The sequence below is a fragment of the Neodiprion pinetum genome, chromosome 6, assembly GCF_021155775.2.
Source record: "Neodiprion pinetum isolate iyNeoPine1 chromosome 6, iyNeoPine1.2, whole genome shotgun sequence".
In the NCBI taxonomy this organism is placed as follows: Eukaryota; Metazoa; Arthropoda; class Insecta; order Hymenoptera; family Diprionidae; genus Neodiprion; species Neodiprion pinetum.
In genome coordinates, this window is record NC_060237.1 from 265,203 (window position 1) to 289,889 (window position 24,687).

General features: G+C 44.9%; 1 long non-coding RNA gene across 1 annotated transcript in view; it reads left to right on the forward strand.

Moving 5' to 3' along the window:
- Window positions 1-1,740: 1,740 nt before the first annotated feature.
- LOC124221556 (uncharacterized) overlaps window positions 1,741-24,687 on the forward strand; it is a 62,801-nt gene continuing 39,854 nt past the window's right edge. The window contains exons 1-2 of the long non-coding RNA XR_011177385.1: window positions 1,741-2,277; window positions 5,110-5,927. This is a non-coding gene — a long non-coding RNA (uncharacterized lncRNA). The remainder of the gene's footprint in view (window positions 2,278-5,109; window positions 5,928-24,687) is intronic.

Genomic DNA, 24,687 nt, shown 5'->3' on the forward strand with positions numbered 1-24,687 from the left:
TGGTGGCCCGAAGCGCCGTGGGTCAGACGCTGTGATTTCGGATATTTCAAACGAAGCTCCGACATTATTTCAACGTTTTTGCAATTTACCCAAACACGTTGGACGCTGTGTATATCGTGTGTGAGTATTCGTTGGATATGAGGCAGCGTTTGATCGCAAATGACCGGATCTAAATATGATTCCAAGTTTCACCATCACGAAAAACGACCGAATTTCGGCTGTCGTACGTGAGTTAACGTCACTTTATCAGACGGCTGACAGTTCGTTTAATTTTAATACAAGTAAGATTTCCCTAATGGAAAATCACTTGCAAGTGAAACCAGCGTGATTTTAATACAAACAGAAATATATCACCTGTCGTTTCCATTCGACCTTTCTGCAAGTGAAAACTTTTACCTTTTTTATAGTTTTTACGATATCGTGTGACGATTGAGATATATGCATATGATTATTCGCGAATCGATCTTGATTCATCGTACACGATAAAGAAAAAATACAAGTAATTTGAAATTCAGCAAAATACGCGTATTACCGAATCGCGCGTTCATCTTTGGTACACGCACGTACCTTTATACACACGACTTGTATAAAATGTCACAAAGGTGCGTCATCGTGCGGGAATGAATTCGGAATATCGCAACCGTGACGAATCTCTCTGCAATTTCCACATGAGATAATAGGGGCATTAAAGTACACGTATATAGCTGCGTAATCGTAACACCGTACAGAAACTTTTTTACGTTAATTGTTCTTTCTCGCAATTCTCTGTTCTTTTCAATGAATGTGATGTATTTAGTCTGGGAGGGTAATGGAAAGGTTGACGTTCAACCCCAACGAGCAAGGTTCGGCTTGATCCTCTCGCGGTCGGCCAACTGCCTTTGCTATTCTCGTTGTCGTGCGTCATCGATACAGGAAAGAGGCCGCCTGCTATTCGCCTTCGTTCGCCGAACGAAACTCGAGGCTTTTTGCGCGTTCGAGGAGCCGGTTTCGCGTATACGCAGCCTCTTCCATGCCACCGTTCTCTCCCTCTCACGTCTTTGCATGCGCACTGTTTACACGGAAGGTGTACCAAATTTGCGACAGTGAAGATAAAGAAACATTGCATTTCATTCAAGTGATCACAGTAATTCAAAGAAATTCAGGTTCATTTTTTATGCCATCACGAAGTACAAAAAAAAGTGGTAGGAAAAAAAAGAAAGAAATGAATGAGAATGGAGAAAAACGTCCGCGGCGAGACGCCGACTTTTTTATCCGTATCCACCGAGCTGTTGGTCGAGATAAGATAGGGACTTGAGTTGTAATAATAAATCGATAAGCTCGCGTTATGCCCACATTCACCGTCTCTCTTACACGTCTATATGAATTGTGTGACGTGGGATCCGGGACTCGACACGTTTCGTTTCGCACCTTCAGTTTGTGTTAATAAGGAGATTTGTAATCGAGAATATTCAATATACCCGTGTACCTACCTCCAAGTTTACTCGCGATTCTGTACATTCTGTATATATTCGTATGATGCGTTTCCATGAGTTCTCCGGAAAATTAGTTACTTTTTCATCGACGGATATCTGACGGCGAAACTGAGGGAGCGGGTATGACACATACTTGACTATTCTTGTCTCTCTGTTTGAGGAAATTTCGCCTAGCGTGAATATCAAATACAATGCCTAAGTGTCCTCCATCCAGAGATTATACCTTACTCCCTACACGTGTGAATTGCTCTGTTGGTGTGCGGGTGTCGTCGTCGCCCACGCGGAGAAATCGGTTTAGTGACGATTCAGAGGATCAAGTATACCTGCGTGTTGGACATGACGAGATGAGAAAATTGATGAAATGCTTTGACGACGTCTCGCTAATCAACAATTTCACATTCGTTTAAGCTGAGTACCGATGTTATACCGATCCAGAAAAATATTGAACGTTCGAGTAGCTTCTCAATCAAATGGAATTACAACAATCAACGGAATTCAATCGCAGAGCGTTGAATCGATAACTGGCCAGCTTGAATGACGCTTATATCGGCAGTACGAAAATGCGCCTCTGGTTCTTCGAGGTAACATAAAATCGAATGCTGCCATGCTACTGCGTGAGGATCCTTAGAGCTGCACCAGGGACCTCATCTCCACTGCCAGGATGGTTGAGTTTTCAGCGAAGTCCTTAAGAATCTCCAGGAAACGAGAACATTTGTCATCTACGGCTTGTGATTTGTGTCCTGACGTGAGAAAACCTTGAAACGCTTCCTTACCGCTGATATATCAGTGCCGTATGCTGTAGATGGTCAGTATTTTATGTTTCTCATTGCTCTTTTCTAACGGTTTCAGCGATTTTTCACACACGTGTACCGATTTGTTGACTTGTCGATTTGATCCACTGCACAGGGTGAATCACGATTTAATTTTCGTTTAATTTCTCTTCACGATCGACGATCGACATCCGTTTCTTATAAACAGTAAACTTTTCCCTGCAACCACATTGCATGGATTTTCAAAATTCCAAATTAAAACGGCGTAAAAACCGATACGCTTCCAACTTCTTATTCTGTTTTTTGTTTCTCGAATCGTCGAGGCTCGTTCGATGTATCGAATCCGTGCGTTCCCCCTTGATTTCTTCTTGTTTCTTTCGATATCGTCGCCGTAATTGAAAGAGATATTTCGCTGGTTGTTCGAAGAGCGTGGATTGCGTGACATTGTTGCTGGTCCTTGAAAATGGCGAACGATCTTTTGCGAACGCGGTTCAAAACTGTACATCTTCTATACGTGTAGAAACACACGTAAACATAACGCACACGTGGCTGGTGTATCGCGTTACCTGGGGAACCTGGCGCCAACGGGTTCAGAAAGGGAACGGTGATCTCGGGACAATGAGCCGGCCATCGAGACCGACAAAAAGCGGACTCGCGGTCAAGAAAAGATACCGCGAGCGGTCGCCGACTCTGCATCCCGTTTCTGTTATACCCGTACAAAATACCTTACAACTCCTTCGGCGGCGGCCTCGCGTCCGAATCCCGTGATTATCGCTGTGGTTGAAAAAAAGAACGACCGAAGTTGAGAAAACGAGAACTGATTTTTTTATGTTCAGTTTTAGTAAAAAATAACAAACCGCTGGTTGTGTCACGGTAAAAAATAATATAGTCGATGACCTTTTCCGATGATTTGTTTCATGCCTTAGTATTTAGAGTCTAAAGTCTCTACTAATCCCCAAAGCTTGGGAACGTTATATTTCACATCAATCTTTGATAAACTAATTTTCATTGTATGTTTGTTTTGCTCAAATATTCATCGCACCATCGGAAATATACGAGATGCCGCATGTTCATCATCGGTGATATTAAACGCAAAGCTCAAGGCAACTAACGCGCCCTTGCAGGATAATCGAACCCTCGAGAAAGAACGTGTGGGAGGTTATTCCTGCAGCTGGCTCGAGTTTATTCTGATCTTGAATTGATCGCATGTTTACACCGAGCTGCCACAAGGATCCTTAAGGGGTGCTTCTATTTGTCAAGATAAAATTACATCCAACTAAGTCACCTGAAGTGAGTAATTTTCAATTGCGAATAGCGAATAAACCCGTGACTATCATCCCTGTCAAGATGTTTGCCATCCGCTTGCAGGGTGCGTGGCGGTCGATCCGATGGATTTTTCGACCATTATTGCTGACTTGAAAAGTTAAATAAATCACTAATTCTATTAAATGCCATATCTGTAATATGAGAGGCTTTAAAAAATATGGAATACATCTGTGGGACTGTTTGTAAGTACGTTGCAATGAGAAACTCGCGGATTTTCTAATAATATTTGTCGTGCGAGTGATAACTTTAATTTTAAAAATGCATCCGTCTATTTTCGATCATTGTGACGGTGGAATAATTTTTGAAAATATTTCCCACAATCCATATACCCAGGCAACGCGTGGGTAAATTCTTACTTTCTGTTAATTTGTTTTTCTTTCCGTAACTTGTAAAGTGAAGTAATTTCTGTTATCCGCTCAATTGTCGGGACGGCAGGACGAGATAAAGGAATGGTACAACTACCAATTACTAACTATACAGGTATGCATTCCGTGGAGGATTAGGGAAAAAAGAAGTGGGTTTAGGTATACGTGTACATAGGTATAAGACGGGTACCTAGGCGAGTGCAGCATTGAAGGAAAAGGCGATTACGGTTTATCCGGTAACGTAGTGTAACGTAGGTACGTATCGTCCCGCGTCGTATTCCCGAGAGAATCCTCTTTTCCACCTCACTGCCGGGATGATTCCGGTCCTGCTGGAGCGCAGCGGTTTCCCGCTAGTTTCTGCTGACGGATGATCAGCCCCGACTGCTCGAGCATTGATTAAAACTGCAATCATCGAGCCGAGACCGCGGGACGCGGCAAACAAATAACCCGAAATCACGAAATTCGCCCCGCAGAGAAACATCGCGGCATCGACTGACGGGATTACGGGTGAAAAGTCGATGTGGGTTTAATCCCGATTTTTTCTGTTCATCTCAACTTTTATACCTGTATTTATTCACGTGCAACTCGTTGCGGAGTTTGCTATGGAATTTTTGTTTCTCCGCAGTCGAAATTAAGTCCCGACAACTTTTTCAATTTCTCTCTGTCTATTTACCGGTAATTCGTTGTTATCTCTTGCGAATGAACGAACTGAAATTAGCTTCACTTCGAACTATCAGCCGAGTTGTTATATTCTACTAATTTGTAGCTTGGTTTATAACATTCTAACGTTACCTCTGTCCCCGCATACTTCGCGTAATAACTATACCTAACTATTGAGGTATTCAATTATCCAAAATGCAACATCAAATACACGCTTCGTGTAATAACGTTGCTACTTCAGCTGTGCTCTTCATCTGAATTTCGCTTACCAAGTACGCCAGGTATTCGGCTACTTCCAATCTATTTCAATTGCTCAGAGTGCCTCGTTTCCAACGAACAATGGTCGGCGTCATTTTTAAAAGCATATATTTCCTCAATTATGACTCGTGATTAATCATAATAACGATTGTGTCGTGTGCATTTTATTTTTAGTTTTCATGAAGAAAAAAAGAAAAAAAAAAAAAACAATACACGAGTCCATATCTAAAAAGCTAAACTTTGAATTTTATACTTCAGGTGTGAACTGAAAACCCTAGTGTGCACGCGTATGCTGTGCGAGCCGCAAATCTAAAAAGGCACAGGAAGCGCATAATACGATGTCATGAAACAGGTATGGACCTCAGGAATAAAGATTCGAACGAGCCAATCTCGAGTATATTCTACAGTATTGGTATGTATACCGTATTATGTACATGCTCGTATATGTGTGCCGCTTCTATGCGTCGGGGGTATACCTGTTCCGACCCAGGGAGCACGATCGACAGCCAGCCAGCTACGCCGCGCATTGGCGTAGGCCTCGGGAAACACAACCTGGATCAAGAACACGCCGACTAAAATTACCAGTCAGAAATTGAGAAAAATGGTTCGGGAGTTCCGGCAATGCCTGTATTTTAATTGTTGCTGATTTCTCTTAAAGTCGCACTGACAATTAGTAGCAAGCTTCCGAGCTCGCTGCAGAACTGGACACAGAAGCCAAACGACACTTCGACTTGTACCTGTCCAGACGATAGTCTTCGTGGTAGAGAATCGTCAACGAGGTTTTCCGAAGATTGGATACGACGGACATGGACTGAAATCAAGATAGGCGTGTTGTTGCATTTTTTTTTTCTCAGGTGACGGATGATTTCTGAAAAGAGAACTTTTCTGCGAGTGTAGAATAAAAGTGAACGAAAAGTGTGATGGGCGCCAATGGCGGAAGGATCGGTTGCCCAACAGAGCCTGAGAATGAGGTCTGTTTAAGGAATAAGGGATCGAACACCTCAAGGCTCGGAGTTACAGATCGTTGAAGGGTGAAGCAGCGCCGAGGAAGCCGTAAAAAATGAGAAATATAACAAGTGGGTGAAGGAGATGAGGAAGTGTATTATCCAATTTTCATTCATCGCCCATAGACTGACTCCAGACCGAGAAACTAGTGGGCAGAACGATTTCGAATTATACATAAATGTGAAAGTTTTCTCCACGATATATCGTAGTTGCAAAGATCGAAGTGGGGGACGGGGTAAAAGCAAAGAAGATAAAGCCCCTTCATATTTTCGTGCGAGTTGGACGTTAGCCACAGAGTTATGGAGTTTAATTCCTCCGTGTGAAATACAACATGGATACAGCTATGCCCTCGATAAGAATATCGTGGATACCGTGGTTCCTACGATCAATCTTGAAACTCACGTGGACATGATAACCATAAAAAACAACCGCTTACAACAATCTGACCAGGACTCGGTGATAATATATGTCTTAGTTGTACGAGTAGACGGAAATTTCGAGTAGAATTCGTCTGTTTGCGCAAAAGTACAGGGAATGCGCGTGCCGAGTTGGAAACGCATATTGAAAGTACCTACTATCAAGGTTCAAAGGTTAGTTTGTAAGACCGGACAAATACGGCAAAGGGCAAAGCATACAGGCCTATGTACCCACGACTATCCTTGGGTGGTGAAATTGTTTGACCAGGTGGCAAATTCGCCGAGTTGTTTGTGTAGGCTGCACCGGTTGTATATATTATGTAATTTCGTACAAAGCTCCAGATGTGACTGTACGCTTCAGCCTGGCACCCACCGCGTACACATATGCATACATAAAGCCACGCGTGCACGGGGTAGGCCAGCTCGCCTATTCAATGCTCCCATTCAATCGTGATTTGTATACAAACGAGGGCATTTGCCAAATTACGGTCTGACGCGAACGATTAGCCCGAGCCTCCGATCAAACTCACTCGCCGAGCATTACATCGGACGGTTTTTGCCCCTCGGCTGAAACCATCCCCGCTATAAAACAGAAAAAAAATCTCTATCAACGATTCCAGCGATACTTTTTCCTCTTCCGACAATTAGGTCCGTCAAGATGCAAGACAGTCCGTTTCACGCGGAATGGTAGCGAAAAACGTTCACCAGGCTTGGTTCTTCTTTGTAGCTGGTGAATCGACTCGATGCACTTCAGACCAGGGGTAAATCCAGCTTTTAATTTCTACCCTGTTTCGTTTCACTGCCAAGTGAACGACGCCTTGCTACCGGGGATCGTTAAGAGTACCAGGTAAATTCCAGGGGCCGGAATGTGTCGTCGTAATTTTCAGCAGGTCCTGAGATATAATAGATAATTAGCTATCGTGCCCACGGATCCTGATAAAGTATCAGTCTCCAACGGCGATGGGCACCCTCGCTCACGATCAGCTTACATCTTGGAAATGTGAAAGTGGGCGTGAGGCTCGTCCCGAGAAACGGCGCGTCCTCGCTGCGTGGCAGCCTCGACCTCCCAGGGCCGTCAGCAGTGACCGTTATTTGCGATGATGGTCGCGGTTCGCATCCTGCGGAAACAACGACTGCTTGTCAAACCAGCAATTCTAAACATATGCGAGTGTACATATGCATGTTACAACAGTCACTTCGCACACTCCGCCTTCTCGGCTACTCGACTCCGCCTCTCTCTCTCTCTCTCTCTCTGTCTCTGCACGGGGCACTGCAATCATCACTGGCCACGGCATCGCAACTGTCAATAATATTATCCAACCCGAGTTTTAGCGATCGGTGCAGCTGGATCGTGGACTGGGATCGCTAATGTCAGCCTTGCTGTGAACACGGTTCGAATCCATCTCGCATTGGAAGACGATCGCGAGTGGAAATGGTAAGGTTGAAAATCTGGACCAATCACAATTTCTTCTAGGATACAAAATTTCACCACTGGTATTGTTGTTTTCAACAGTAAATGGTCATTTTGTCCATAGTACATGGTCACCGGCGCTGATTTGAGCACCAAAGAAAATATTCTTTTGTACACCGACCACGTAAAACGTAGATATTTCTAACCGCTCATTGGCACCGATTTTTGCGCTTCGTTGTAAAGTGCTGACGCCTGTGCGCCGCTCATATGCCAGTTCATCGATTGGCGACGAGCCGCACATTTCGCGCGGCGGTGGGGTTTCGAAAATGGACAACCTTCGCGGTGAAGCCTGTTGAACTTATTTCACTCGTGTTAAGTTCAGGATGCCTTGGTCTCTCGCCTGGCAACATCCATTATTAAAAACACGAAGTGTCGTATGGCTGCCGCGAGTTGCACAATTACCGTCGCCTGTCAAGGAATTAAAACCTTATAGTTGATACCAGTTCACGCGCTGCTGGTCCTTCGGCTTGTCGGCTGCTTTTATTACGTTATTCGTCATACGTATACGCAGACTTCTATCTCGGCGGATAGAGGGGAACCCGGAAGCTGTTATATAGGTGTTGCCGAGACTGCGTAACGGCAGGAATTGGTTGTGTGCAATTCGAGCGGTGTTGAATCTACACCACGGGCCCTCAGCTCCAGCTGCACTGCATCTTCTGAACATATCCATGAAATGTTTGATGTTGAAACGTGCATCGTTGAAGATGAAGAAAAAATCATCAACAACACGGCCGTCTCGTCGCATTTTCTTCTCGTGTAAATATTCATCACCTGCGGTTCATTCTACTTGACAGGCACGATGATCTAAATTTCTTTGTGTATACACGTACTATCGTCGCAGAGTCTCATCGTAAAAGCGGCACGACTACCAGGACTTCACCGAGTCTACCATGGATACGTCTTCGACCTCCGGAAACGGCTGACATCTGGTCGATGCGCGAGCAGAGGAGCCCGCGATGCGGTGATATTCATGCACGATGTTTATACACGGCGTCCGTCTTCGGTTCCATTAACGGCAGGCTTTCGGCGAGGTGATTCAAGGATATAAAAATCCGCCGTCGCTGGGCATCGGGAATACTCCAAGTCTGGGACCCGCATTCCTAGAGACCGGGACTGGATCGGAGGGCGAGTCGAAGCCTGTCCGGCCTGGCACGAATCCGTTTCGGGTTCTCCTCGTGTCACTCGTCCAGGAAGAAGATGATTCATCGCGTCCGCGTACCGGCGCCAAAGACCTGCAAGGCTGCATGTAACGACGATCGCGTGTGCGGTGTACCTGCAGTTCGAAGCCTCGGACGTGCTCGGGGAAGTTGGTGTTCTGTTACCCCAGGGGTAAACCGGAGACCTCGAATCGAACAACTTGCGTTACCAACTAGCCCAACACACCGGGAACGATTCCCTGCAGCTGTCGGCCGAACCGGGAGAAAAATCCCCGGTGTTTCAGAACGGCAGGTACGTGAATGTTTTTCCCCGCATACATCCTCACGTACGCACCTACCGCTCTACACGCTGTTAGCATATCAGTGTGTGTCTCTTGAGACGATACGTGATGCATTAGTTCGAGGTTGCATGCTAACGAAAGGTGAAATGAAAAATTGAAGCTTCATTGATTCAATGCCTACGCAAATTACAAACGACCGACCGACTGTTTTTCGAAATCAAAACTCCTGACACGACCCCACAATTTGCGATATTTGTGATTTACGTTGGGAGGGTAAATGACGCGCTTACTTGTAGCAATCAAAGAGCTTTGACGACATCGCGTAACAATGTTGAACAAAACAAGGTTTATTATCGATGTGGTGACTGGCGGTTATTAAACACCGCGTACTGTGTAGGCTCACATAACAATAGATAGCCTCGATGGTAATACGCGGGAAAGGGAATCCCGTCGTACAGGTTGTATAGTACGAAAGGCTGACGCGCTTTTGTGAAGTGCTTCAATTATTTAACCCTCAATGCACGCCACTAACCTATATACATTATACATATAGGTATACGTATGCATTACGGTGATGGATCAACACTTTCACGGAATTAATTGCGAAACTTGGCGAGCCTAAAACTGCTCTCAAGTCGGAGTTGTCATCAATTTTTCAAGTATAATCACATGATAGCATTGTTCTAACTCGAAATCCTACAATCGAGATCGAATAGAATTTTTTAATCGTGCTCCACGCGCGTGGCCGGAATCCGCTCGTCACGGTACAAAGTAAGATATGTTGCGATGCCCGAGTATCTTCTTCGTTCTAAAACCGTCCGACGGTGAAGCTGCTCCAAACGCTGAGCCGTAAGCTCCAGATTCGAATTCCTAATCCGTCAGCCACACACACACAGAGGCATGTATCCCCCAATTTCACGGATCAGTGTAACTGACAGATGTTAAAATCAGTCGAAAGTTCGACTCGAAACACGCGATACTGGGTATACACGATACCATCACCATCAATGTGGTCTAGATCGTGAATGGGTGTGAGATTCGTCGGTGCGAATGGCTTTACAACGGAGTTAGCAACGTGTTTACTGCTCTCTGTAACTGATACATGTACACTGGCTTTAACCGCGGCACGGGTCGACACTTAATCACATAAATTGGCGAGAATTGATTCGGGCCTAGGTTCACTCAATTCTCTTCATACGGTGCTCCGCTGCTGACGACGATTTTGCGGCTGTGGCTGCGGCTGTGGCGCCGCCACGCTTGGTTGTGTACACTGTACATGCTCCCGGATCTTTTTGCCCGATTTTTTTTACCCCGTCTGTCTGTTCGGCGGAGACTACAACGTGATCCATCCACAATTTGCGGCTCGCAATATATTTCCACTGGAAATGTTACCGTTTATTAATTCGATGCGTTCGATCCGCGAGAAGAAAAAAAAAAAACGCGAGCTTTCGAGACGACGCTTCTAGGCTTATGGCGGTGGTTCGATTTACCAATAAAGTATCGCGGACTACGGTGTCAATACTTGACGAGTTGAGAGACTCCTGATACACTGCGAAATTACTCAGGATCAGAAAGGACGATGTAATCGTACACTCTTTGTTCCTCCACTCGGCTCGATAACGAAGTCCGCCTTTTCTGCAGTACGACGCCGCGATGTAAAGAATTTCATTCGCAGTATTGTTTTCCGTTTCCCTTCAGTCCCGTTTCACAAACTTCTCAAGAATCGGAACAATGATTGGGTATATTAGTGTCTACGAATTCGATAATAAATCCGATTAGCCGCAAAATCCACGTAGGTAACTACCCATCCACCGTTATTTCGTCAAACATGAAAATCGTTGAGGTCCTCCAACCACAGAATCGGAATTTTCCACCCACATGACGTTTATACTTACTTTTTACATCTCTGCACGGGATTCCTAAAAGTACGGCTCTGCTTACCCAGTAATTCAGCGTGAGCCACCCCTCGCGGTAGCGATACGCAAGACTTAGCGGGGGTGAGACTTAGCATATGCGTAAGCCGGACCGCTCTAAGCAAACAGTTTCTTTTACAGCAGGTAGAGGGACGCTTATAGAGTCGTTTTGGGAACGCTCTCCGCAGAGCCGCGGCGGTAGGTGAAGGCTCAGTTTGTAATCGAGGGTAGTTTTCTGGGGTGAAAGTGGGGGCAAAATCAAGTCACCGTCGGCCGGCGGGCGTCGCACCCGTGTCACCGAGGCGAGACAGCTCCGTTTATTTTATAGGGTGTACTTAGGGTTCGAAAATCAGGTCGACCTCTGGTCCAGGTCTCAGCTGTTTACAGCGTTTAATCAAATCCGTTGTGTACGTCTAACGCTTTTTTCTTATACTTTGCGGGTCGAAAAACCGAGGTGCGTGGCGGGGGACGCTAACTGCGAACGGAGAAAATTGCAGCGAAAAGTAAAACATGATATTATCTTGATACGGTTCGAACCACCGAGATCGCAGTACCAGTTAGAATTGGTTCGTTAGCGTTGGCAAATCTCCTCGTGTTCCCACTCTCTGCGTGTGCCGAAGAGAATCTGGTTTTACGTGGACGTGAAAGAATCGCGAAAATGAAAAAAAAAAGTTAAAAAAATGGAGAAAAAAAAATGCAGAACCAGATATCCGAGTCGACGCAGACTTGGACACGCTATGAAATCTCGGAGGCTTAACGATGGCTCGTGCCGCAGCTACTGATTACACACATACGCACGCGTGAACGGCAGCACGGGGTATAAGCTTCGACGTTCCCCCTTAACTAGAATCGCCGATTTTTATACATACACTGAGCCCCAAAAACACCTCGCGCAAATAAATTTGCCGAAGAACTTTTTGCAAGGAGCATGTGACGGGAATACTCAACGTCTCCGGTTACGGTTTCCAGACTATCCGCTCCGTTGCTAATAATTAAATTTAGGGGTCAATGCCGCGTCGGCGAGGGCTGGTAATAAATCGGTATGAACGAAAAAACTAAACAAAAATATGGTCTCGCAGATGCTGAACGCTGCTTCGCGGTTTTATACGCCCAAATAACATGGTACAGATTTCGACTACTTTTATTTAATCTCCGTCACATTTTCTCTGGCCTATTATACATGTATTGACTGAATACTAGGCACAGCATATTTTTCCTTCTGATCCTCGAATTCTAACTCATCGAACCTCCTGAACGAATTCACCGCGGATACTCGTCGTTTCTTGCAGGAGGGCGTGAGTCGGCGGCCTTTGATTGGACCGAGCCTATAATCGAGATCTCGGGGGGTATAATAGAGCCGATGGCATATCGTGTGCGTGGGTGTACCTACATGTGCATGCGCCACTCTCCTCGACTATACATACAATTAACCTATATTCCTCGTCGAAGCATCGCCCTCGAACACCCAGACCGCGGAGTTTCGCCGAGGTGTACAAGACGCCGCACGAAAACATCGGGGTGGTCCGCCCTCTCCCTCTAGATACGGCGCGCCGCTACCGGTTAAGGGTGTCGTGACACTGCCCCGGATGTAATTTACATTTTTACTCGAGTCCACCGACCGGAAGACGCCTTACCTCCGGTTTCTGCTGTTCAACCCTCGCCTCGCTTCGACTCGGTAACTTCCTGCAACGTTTTCTTCCAGATCTAATCAATCTATAGATAGTTAATCTATCGTTTCGGAATGTATGGGACTTGTTGTAGCGTAGTCGGAAATTTGCTGAGCAATCGATATTGCGACGAGATTTGAATTATTATTATACTGCGAAAGTGGAAATCTGTGAAGGAATGAGTAATCGGGTTGTTTAAATAAAAAACACGGCAATTTCGCGAACAAACTGGCGACTCGCCGAGGCGTAAAAACCCTCGCGGAGTAGAGCGAAATGCCCGAGCAAGCCGACGAATGATGGCGAATTTATTTAACGGAATCAGGTAGAATCCGAGTACGTAAAAGGCTGACGGAACAATCACAAGACAGAAATTTAATTTTCAACTTAATCTACCGCAGTTCGAACGATCGTTCGCTTGGCTAAATTAACTAACAAACCTAGCACACAAAACTGTGCTGTGGATTGTGGGATACATTTTTTTTTAAATACTGCAGAACGTCAATTGTAAAAACCTTGTTATTAAACGCGTCGGAGAATATACGTTATCTCGTATTTTTCTTTTTTTTTTTACAGTGAAATTTGCAGAGATTTTCGCTGAGACCGCCAATGCCTTGATCGATTGTTAATCATATTTTTGATTCCGCGCTCATCCGACCTGTCCGTATATCCCATACACGATCCTTGAGTTGGAATATCGATGAAGAAGTATTTAAGAACAGATACGATTCGTACCACTTAATACTTTCATTGAAAATATCCATGTAATTAATACCGCGGCGCTTTGCGAATTTTCGTAATTCCAAGGCCAACCGCGAGCCATGATCGGAGCGACTAAAGAGATGACGGGTAGAATCCTTGGAGAAAGATGGTCAGGTAAACTTTGACCGAGTGGCCCGTTGCCAGGCCCATGCATCATCATACCGTGACATAATCGTCCTACATTCCCGCCTCCCGGCGCGTTATCCCGAAGGAGAGTGCGGCTGTGGTTTTCGCATGCATCTGTATGCGTGCATATGCTTGGCGAATAGCTACACCGGCACACCAGCGTGTCGTGTGCGTAGGTATGCGTACGGATGTACAGCGTCTAGAGGAGGGCGTATAGGCGTACTTTTGGCATGATGAGTTCGAGCCACACGGCGTGTAAGCATTCAATGTTCCAGAATTATTTACCACCCGATTACTATCCGACCGTCTCCTCCCGCACCGACGACCCTGCTAATTAGTGCCGATGTAATTAATTTCGTACCGGCTCGCACAGCGTAAGACCGCAGAACCCTGCACGGCTGCCTTGACCCAGAGATGACAGAGCTTCACGGTCCATCAAACACCATTTTCGTTCGTTCGATTATCCTCCTTTTTCTGCTCTCGTTAAAGCTCCGAATTATTCGTTCACGATCACAGTTTTCGGACAACTTGATGAAAATTCAAAGAAAAAAAAATCATTTTGTAACATCAATGATACGACGGAATATTAAAGTTTGTTTATTCAATCTCGAAGAACGCTGAACAGTTGTTTGAGGATTTTTTCACGAAATTGATTCACGGAGGGCTGAAGGATCTTCGATTAAACTGAATTTTTGCGCGACATTGTATCAATTGCTGGTCTTTTATTATTCTAGAAGATCCTTCCTTGTCACAGTGATAATTGAAAATCTTGATACCTTGCTGACTTTTAAGTTCCGTAGGTACACTTACAAGTTTTATAGAGTTTCGTATCAAGTTGAGTATAAAGTTTGAGACGCTCTATTACGTGAGAGAATCTGACTGATCGTGCCGGCCCAGAGATAATAAACGGATCGCTTTGCGAGAGGTTCAATCCATATTCTTGACCTCGACTTTATCTTCTTCAAGGAAATATTCTCGGTCATCTCGTGGCCTGCGCCAGCTGACCAGACATTGAAAAAATAATGCGATTGTTCTAAAAAAAAGTTGAAAAATTATTGTGAATCGGTATAGAAATCCATGTTAAACGAGAATCTGCGTTTCCGGCGAATCGTTTCTGGCACATGATTTTCCCCCGTTCCTGTGCACCGTGTCTAACTTTCCTCCAGCGTGGATCGCGGACCGGAATCGTCAGATTTACGTCGAGTTGGATTAGCTAATTTCGCATCGAGACTCGAGCCGCTGCACGAACAGCTTCGACTTGCCGTGAAATCGTGGGACAGGTAATGAAAGTTTACGCGCTGCGTAATCGGCATACGCGGGCACTGCGCGAGTAGGCCGGTCATCCGGGCGGTCAGCGAGTCACTTTAACCCTCGTCTTCTCCCCCCGCTGCAGGGTAAGGAAGACTCGGAGTCCCGTTTGCCAGGTCAATTGATAGGACATTGACGCGTAACGACGTAACGACGTACCTTCGTACATGCAAACTGATGCTTTCAAATTTCGTTCTCATCTTTTCACCCAATTCGGCGTCTTGCGCAAAACAACGCGTATAATAATACGGAGTCATTAAAAATGTAGAGACGGAGAACCTCGAGGACTGATTGCGCGGAGCCCAAGAAGGCTTGATTCATGACTGAAAATCGAGGTCGAAGTCGGAAGACGGAGTCGCAGTATTGCGTTACATATTTTTCGTTCTGTAGGGCGGAACGGAAGCGAAGCGGGGTAAGGTTTTCATGACGAACTCGAGGAACAGGAGAACAGAGTTTGCACGGCGAACCAGATCCTTTGATACAATTCCTCAGGGGATTAAGATAGAAATTGTGATGGGATTCGAGGGGGGAGGACGAGGATGATGAAAGAAGCCACGACGGCACGGCAGCTGTCGAAAGTGCTTTCTTATATAGGTATAGATATAACTGCTACGCGGGCCAAAGGAATGGTAACGTAAGTCGGTAAGAGCAGAGTGTTCTGTTCCTCTTCGTCTTCGTTCTGTAATCCTACCACCCTGCAATATCATAAATGAATTCGCATCTGTTAAGGGAATCTACGGGCTGCGCAATTTTTCCCACAATGCTGATAATGACACATGCTTCTATATCTGTATACTTTTGTACACTTCATATCTAAAACGTTAACTACTTCCGACTTTTAGTGATTTGATTCAACAAATTGAATCTGCACGGTCCTTTTTCATTGTACCAACATCGGTTTTTCGTGTAATTGGCACTCTAATTATAAATAGCGTTAATTGTAATGAAACTTTCCTGACTCAATGAAAAAGGATGGAATTGAAAACTTTGTTCTGTTTGTTTACGATTTCTGGGTAACTATCGAAGTACAATTATCCTAATTAATTTTAGTATTTCACGAATTTTCCTGCAGCGAAAATATTTGTCATGCATTCCATTCGTGTGATTCCATCCAGGTACTTCGAATTTCGATATATTTATGTAATTTGTGGTCAAAGGTTGAGTGGGCAGAGGTTTTTTTTTGTTTTCACACAAGGCAGTTATTATACAAATATTTGAGTTGGTTTGAATAAAACTCGGATATTTGCACTGTGTGGGCGCGAAGAAGCGGCGTACATATATGTATGCAATATTGTATAAAAGCACAGTAATAACAACGCGATCGGGTTCCACAAATCGCTCCGAGATATGTAAATTCGAATAAACGGACGATGATAAGAGTTACGCTGCATTGCAGTTCAGATACGTGCTCGCATATGTACCTGTTGTACATATAAATGCGTCCTGCTGCAAGTATACGCGATGTTTCGATAAAACAAGTTTTATAGCGAGGCGAAGTAAACGTAGCACCTCATTCATATAACAGCTGCAAGTTTTACTGCGGACATTCGCGATCGGGGAAACTGGGCAGGCGTTAAACCGTTAAAACTAGGAACGCAACGCGCAGTAAAGCAGCTTGGCGAACACGTCTGATTGACCTTTACGGATTGTTTAGCGTACTGCCAGCTCCACCTTCACTAGCCGCCGTTCTTATTTCGCTAGGTAGCAATAACGAAATACGCGTCCGACGATAGTGACGCCGAAGAAATGAGGACTATTATTGCTTCTGCTTAACTATGCGCACGCAGAAAAACATTCTCGAGGAGGACATTTTTCACAAAGCCAGCCGCTGTAACGTCTCTGCAGGGGAATATTTTCGATTTTATTTTTTCTTTCCACGCCCGACTCCTTGCATCCAAATTTTTCTCGAGAATTGCCTCGAAAGGTAGTGTAACAAGCGATATTGTTATTATACCAGCACCGCGGCCTCAAAGCTCTCAGCAAACTTTCCGAATCTGTGTAAATTATTAAGGAATTAATCTCAAGAATACGGTATTTAGTCTTGAACAAATTTGCCCCAGTTTAATTTTACCTATTTCAATTCGCGTATATTTTCATCATCGATCAATGCTGAAAATTTTCGCGATCGATTATTTTTTCTCGGCAAAAGAGGAAAAAAACGCGTGATATTAATAAAAGCAATAAAATAATCGCGATTTGATACCGCCGCATGTGCAATCGCTACTCGACCATTGTATCATGCATATTCTCGTAAACCGGGCGGAAAGCTAATTCCGCGCACCGTTTTCAAAGCAATTTCTTTAAATTCCGAATGAAATTTAATATTCGACATTCCCTGTGCACGCGGAGCGCTCCGCTTTCGGCTCTCGGCTCTCTCCCGACTCTCGGAGGAATATTAAAAAATCTCTCCCAATCGACAGCGAACCCACTGCGTGTTATTGTATTATTTAGGAGCAGCACTCGGCAGCAGGACGCTGGTCGCCGAGCCGAAAGCGAGGAATCGCAAATTCATTTCATTCTTGAAAAATTAGTGAATACCTCAGGGTATGGATCGCGATTCTTTCAGCACGAACAAAACTGCAGTCGGCCACATCAGCGCCACGCCGTTAAAATTTCGTGCGACCACCTGCGGCCTGATCGGCAGAGACCGGAAGCGGCGGATTTATCAATTTACGATAAATCTGCGGTTTCGCCGCATGCCGCTTCCATAGTTTATACGGCCTGACAGCGGGACGATAAATACCGCCGTGAGATGAAATTAATGCTAAAGTTCGTGGTCATGATATTTATACACTGCCGGATTGTAAGCTCATTCATAGTTGACGCGCTGTAGAATATCCCAAGTTATAGATCCAGTACCCTTCGGTATGATTTTTTTTGTTATCGATTCATCACATTTTTATTGCCCTCTCCTGCTCGTTTCTCTGCAGTCCAAAAATATTACGCAGTGAAATCATTCAAACGGACTGCTTTTCCGACTTCGATACTCGGACGTTCGAACAACCGTACTGCCTTTTTGTTATGTGTTTATTTCATGTAGATTGCGATACTTTTCACCACGATTCGCTGGATGTACTTACTGTAACGTTTTAATTGAACTTTTTTTTTTTTATTACGAAACAAGAAAGATCAAAAACGAAGTTCAAAATATTCATATATATGTATCGGTTCTTCACGAAATCGTTTGCAAGAAAATTTTGCTCCAAGGATTCGTGATTTTTTGAATACGGGTTAAACCATTGTTGAACATAATTGATCTTCACCTCAACAAAGACTCGTTCGTAAAAATTCAAATTCAAATAATCATGCGGCCGTGAGTTGAATTTTTTGTTCAGAGAACTTCCTCGATAATTATCAAATCACTCGCGATGATCGAGGAGGCATTACAACGTCATCGAGGGTTCACTTAGGGCTGGATTGTTCGTACAGTGAAAATCCTCAGATTGCCGTACGAGTGTGTTTCCAAGGATTAGCAAACCGCTCGAATCGCGGTGCAATCAACGGTGTAACGGGTCCCGGGATCGGTTCTAATGCGTTTATAATTACTCCTAAACGCATCCCCCGATTACCGGCGAATAATTTACGCGGAGATTTCTATCCGCTCCGCACCCGCCCTGCGCCGCAGCAGAGCCAGTCCTACGGTAGGCTGCAGCACCAACGCAGCTTTTATCCGAAACTATCGCCTGCAGGACCCGTTTGCAAAGGTACGATTATCCGCTGCTCCGATCTTGTAGTACACAGGCACGCGTATTCGGTTACAACTAGACGCGAGCATGCATCCGTGGATCCTACAATTATCGGGCTGCCGTTACCACGTGGTTCAAACTACCTGTTCGGGTCGAGGTATCGGCGGATTCCTGCAAACCAATAATGGCCCCGCGATCCCTTCGCTCACGCCAGCCGACGGTAATTCGCGTCTGCACGAACCAAATCGCTCTCGAAAGCGGTTCGCGAACCCCGTCCTGGTCCCGTTTCCGTCAGCCTCTTTCGGCACCGTTGTTATATCAGGGCGAACCGATTCCGAGAGACTCGGAGGATTCTCTTACATGCCCTGCAGCCTGATCCTCGTAATGGGATTCTCGGCGTGCAGCTGCTCGCTCCGAACTTCATCGGCGAGAAATTCCCGTAACGAGAGATTGTTAGACGCCTAATTGTAAGTACGGATGCGGAGAAGTCTATCGGCGAGCTGGATCTGCGCCCCAAGGTCGAACGATCGACGGAACTCGTATCTATCGAAAAATCGAAGCTCTGTTACACTTCGGGTGGAAGGAACGATCGGAGCACCTCTCGGTCGCCGCTCGATATTCTGCCCGCTAGGTGCCGAAAGCTTGTCCGGAGTCTAAGAATTAGGGGCTGGCTGGATAACCGAGGGGGTCCTCCAACCGGTCGGAAACAACTCTTGTTGGTTATCTTCGGGTCTTGAAGCGGTTCCGCAGATCTGTGCTAAGTGAAAAATGTCATTCCTGTTATCCGCAGGGCTTCGAGTCCGCCGTTTGTTCTTCTCGATTCCAGAGATCGATTGTCGTGGATCATCGATCGGGATATCTGGACGAGAATTGTGTTCAACCCTCGCCTGGTCGGCTGAAATATGCCTTAATTTCGGTTTTGGTTGTCGTGTTCCGTGACGCGTTGGCAACTCTGCACAACGCGCGTCGCGAACTGATATTTATTGGGGTGAGTAGGGTGCTTAATTCGGAAGGCAAGAAGCGCTAAATTCAACGGTCAAGGAGTGAAATAGTACGGGGATCCCCCGGCTAGGTACGGCTCTGTTCAAGGCAGCCCATAACAATTAAAACTTACTGCATAACCTGCCCGCCCTGCACCCACCTCTCCGGTATATCTGCCTACCCCCCGATGTTCGCACCTCCAACTTGGCCCGTTTGTGCATGCATATAAATACCACGTCTGTACGTGTATACACACAACCGTATAATAAACTATCCCGAGGTGAAACTTTGTATTATGATCCACAGTTATGAACCCATTTTCACCGGATTAGGGAGAAATTACCAGATTTAAACAAAAGAACAACAAAAGAGAGATGTAATAAAAACGAAGAAAGTTTTGCCCGTAGAACCCGAGTCAAGTCACTTCGTAGGCACAACTATACGGCTATCTTACCTCATTCGTAATACACTTTTTACCCAAACTTCCGCTTTCGTGCCCCTCTAGATATAAAATATTGTAAGAAGACAAACTTTCCTGCTCCATTTTAATCCGTTGAAATTAGCCATAGAAAATACCTGTAGTAAATGTATTTCCAACTGTTTGTTAAAGAGTTTCGTCCTGTTTTTGAATTTATCCTTCGTTTGAAAACATTGGATATGCAAATTTGTTGACAATTCTCGAATTGTCCGACCAATAAAAATATTGCTGATATCCTTAAGTCATCTTGTGCAATCTGTGTCGCGGGCCGATAGGGGTGAAATTTTGTGCATCGACTCAGCGAGACGAGATAGGCGACTATCCTCTTGAATAGAAAGTATAGGGCGGTATAAGGTAGTCGTGAGGCTTGTCGTCTGACGCCCGGAAATACGACGAGCTGTCCAGAGACGAGGAGAATTCCGCGTTGCTGTTTACCGCGGTTCGTATAAAACAGGTAATAATGTCGACCATTACCCGGAGAGCAATGCCTCGGCAAAAAAGGTAAATACAGTCCCGGTACTGCTACCTTTATTCACCTCCCGACGGGCAAGTAATTGGGGGTTTTTACTTGGGCAGGCCGCCGAGAGCTTCACAAATCTGTCAAGCCGTTAAACCGCGAGTCCTGGACTCCCGAGGTCCATGCACCACACGCTCTCCATATGGCGTTCCAAACTCTCGTCATCGCAGGAGTATCACCTCGGTATCCGCGACGCATTGCTCCCTCGATTTCCACCTTGTCACTACGAGGGACAAAAGAACAATTTATATCACTCACATCCGGTTGAACTTGGAGGTTGATTCGATTATTTTCTTTTTCTCCTTCTTCTTTTCACTTCGGTAATTATTACCAGTTACGGCCGAACCGTTTTCGCGAGAGAGCGGGATAATTCGTGCATTTTGATACAATTAATTTGAGACCCAGCGTTTGGTCACCCGCGCGATGACCCTTTGGTCTGTGACAGCGAGCGGTACATCGTAGGCGCATGGGAACCGTGAAATTAAATCGTGGCCTGGGGCTGGAGGCGTTTATCCTCGACGAGTACCTGCAGTGTGCATGCATCCCGGAACCTCGCTGAGCCCGAAATCTAATTGTTTGCCGAGCGTGGCGGGGCGCGAGGGTCAATATTAACGTTAGATAGTAACCGTATAACACGACGAGGGCGAACGGTTAGGTCTAGGCGCGACGGACCGACCCAAGAGTTAACCTGGACAGCCTCGGTGAGAGCTGTTGCCCCGGATCCAACTATACACCAATTAGAATCTCACCTTGCGTTAAACATCCCTCGGCCCCGTATTGTTGACGTCACTGGCCGGTCACGCTCGTCGTTAAAACCAGGAGAGAGTCGCGCCTCGTCTTCGGAGCTTAAAAGTTGCACGTACCGTTCCGATGCGATGGTGCGATGCAGGATTTTCCGTACACACCTTTTTCAATGCGCACCTGCGACGTTCGGCGGTGAGTCGTATTTTCGCGGTAGTAAATCACTGAGTGTCAATTTGAGGCACACTACAGAGCTGAGCTTACGGGTGTAATCAGACTGCGCGGATTGGATGAATTCTAAATGCTTGTAGCTTTCTTTTGATCGCACATTTATTTACTATGGAAATCGTGAAAATTACGCACGCGTCGAATCAGCGCCGGATAACTCATTGGGTTTATTGCCGGAAGTAAGACGCACATGGCAGGATATTGGGTTGGGTTGCGTTAAGCCGTGGAGAAAGTTCCAGGTACGTTGATCTGGGCTCTGGGGGCGGCAGTAAGATTCATTTTTACAAAACAAGCAGACACGTGTAACCGATTGAGTACGTACGGACGTGTGTCCACATATACATACAACGTAATGGAAAAAAAAGGTTTCTCAAGCGGATGCCTTGCGCCAGCAGTTTAATCTGTATTCACAATCTGAAATAGGTTGCATGGGTGTCGTTGTGCCTGTATTGTAGATGTATGATACACCCTTTCAGACAATGAGCCTTTTTTCACAACCTCGATCGAAAGCGAGAATATTTATGGCTACACGGTACATTAACCGACGCGGCACGCGGGGTACAGGGACATAAAATCACGGTGAATGACACGGGACTTTCATCATCGCCTAAAACTGTAACGCGGACCCTGAATGCGCCTCGTTTCATCCAAGTGCAGTGCGCAGATGCCGTGCAGGAGAAACGGGAGAAGCAGCCGGTGCTTCGACCTATCGAATGCCGTGCTGCATAATTGAATTCAACCTGTTTTACAAGGCTTTTCGTCTTCCTGGGATAGGTTGTACATCCTGTACCTACTCCGGCGCTGGAGATAGTCTCAACAGATTTGAGATTACGGGCGCCGGGTTAATCTTATCGCTTGTTTGTCCTGAGCTTAGTCGTCTCTCTCTCCCTTTTACTTCGTTCTTATTTTTTTTCTTTACTCGTTTCGTTGCGCGAAGTACTTTAGACGGTGTAATTGCTCTATTCAAAAATCATTACCGGCAATAATGGACGTCGTTTGATGCAACTATAGAAGTGATGTAAAATCACTATTTGTAGCATGAATTATTACACAGGATAACAAAAATGTTGAGTTTCTACTGAGACGGATGAATTTCGATTCTGTACATCGAATAATAGCTAAAACCTTTATTTATTACTTATAACCTTTGTTTTCGTCTTTTCAACGTTGATAAATAAGTCTTGAAGTGTCTGGTTGATAGCTAATATGGATGCCTATAATTCAGGAGAAAAGGGAAAACGTTTTCATCGAGATGTGATGGACTTGATCGGTGTTAACGTTGTCAGGGGAATTAAAGTGACAGCACGATAGAAGATTACGTATGGGGTTTGATACGAGAATAGAAGAAGTATGAAAAATATTCGTTTTTAAACTTCGTGTGTCAATTCTTTCACATTTGTGGCTTATTATTAATTATTATTTTTGAATGAAGGTGACTTAAATGGATAACTGAAGCTGGTTTAATAGTTATTTACAATAAATGTTTGCGAAAATATGTGATTTCTTCATAAAATGCGAAATATCGTTCTGGCTTCTAAAAGAACAAAATCTAATAAATCAAATTTTTTACTTATTAGTTACATAGACGAAATCAAAATTTGACATCTGGAACCCAGTCTCAAAATTCGTGTTGACCGATCTTATCTTTCATTTATCCTGAAAATTTTTATCTCGCAAGTAAAAGGGGAAAGAAAATCAACCACGGCGAAAATCTACACGACGGATTAATTCCGTGGCTAGTCTGCAAGCCGGCTGCAGGATACGCGGCAATGAGTATAAAATTGGTTCGAAGAACGAGGATGTATTCCTGGTTCAATCGCGTAAAGTGCGAAGGCCGATTATCCAGCTGGAGAAGTTCTTTAAGCGCTGAGGCGCTTATTTGTCGTCGTGGAATGGTTCGCTCGACTTGACGACGTAGAGAAATAACGAAGCGCTTGCAGGAGCTTGCGGCGATAATTAGGTATGCGTAATTCGTCACTTGACAGCGCGACGAGCGCTATAAAAATTGAACATGCATGACGTGAGTCGTTGCGTACCTACTTGTAGCTCGTATGTCGGGATTTTCAGCAATCGGAATCCCCGCAACATGTAATTATTGTACTACGTATAAATTCGTCGAGCTTCTCTTTGGTGCGAATCGAGTCATTTATGAAGCTCGGATATAATTTTACACGTTATACGCGGTAATAAATTGTTATCCTCATTTTTTCTCATTAACCATGTTTTTCGTTTCTGTTCGTTACGCTATACGTACTTGATGAAATTTCTTTTCTTTTCTGCAAAGAGAAGGAATATGAGAGCAAGAGACAAAGTGAAGTCGCATCAACTTTGGGAGGATTCTCTTTGTGTCTGGCTAATTAATTCGGACGATAATTCTCGAAATTGGGATGAAACGTATAAGGCGGGACTTGGGATAACTTAGGCGGAGAGGTTTGGCCCGAAAGAGACGCAAAGAAATAAAAAAAAAAAAAAATAAAAAAATAAAAAAATAAAACGAGACTACTCTCGAGTGTTTTTATACAACTCAGGAGCGTATTTCATCGTCAATTGCACGCGGGACTTGATCGCGGTTTCCTCGTTCGTTCCGTCTTGCCTGCAGGCGTATAACTGCGAGAGCGCCAATCTAAGGGATTAAAATATCGTAAAGAACTGTTTTATTATACCCCACGTTGAATAAGAAATTACTACTGGGTGGCATGGGACTCGAAGTGCTCAATGTCATGTGTTTAATTTACGCGATGAGGTCGCTTCGATTCTTTATATACCTCATTATACCAGAATCGAGGAATACTTCCGTCTTCGCTGCGATTTCAGGACGTTCGGTCAGATAATCCGACTGTAGCTTTTGCTCTGAACTAAACCAAGCTGGTCGATTGTTTCAGCTCAAGCGTGGAGTTTGAATGACGAAAATTGAAACAGTTTTAAAATTCATTGTCAGTTCCAGTGAAGTTGTCATCATAATATTCTCCCTCTTCTCCGTACAACTGCCAACTTCTCCTCTTCCTCGTTTTTCTCTTCGTCGTCGTCGTCGTCGTCGTTTAAGTTATTATAGGAACCAAGTCAATACAGGTACCGACTTCGGGTGAACTTGAACGGCGGAGG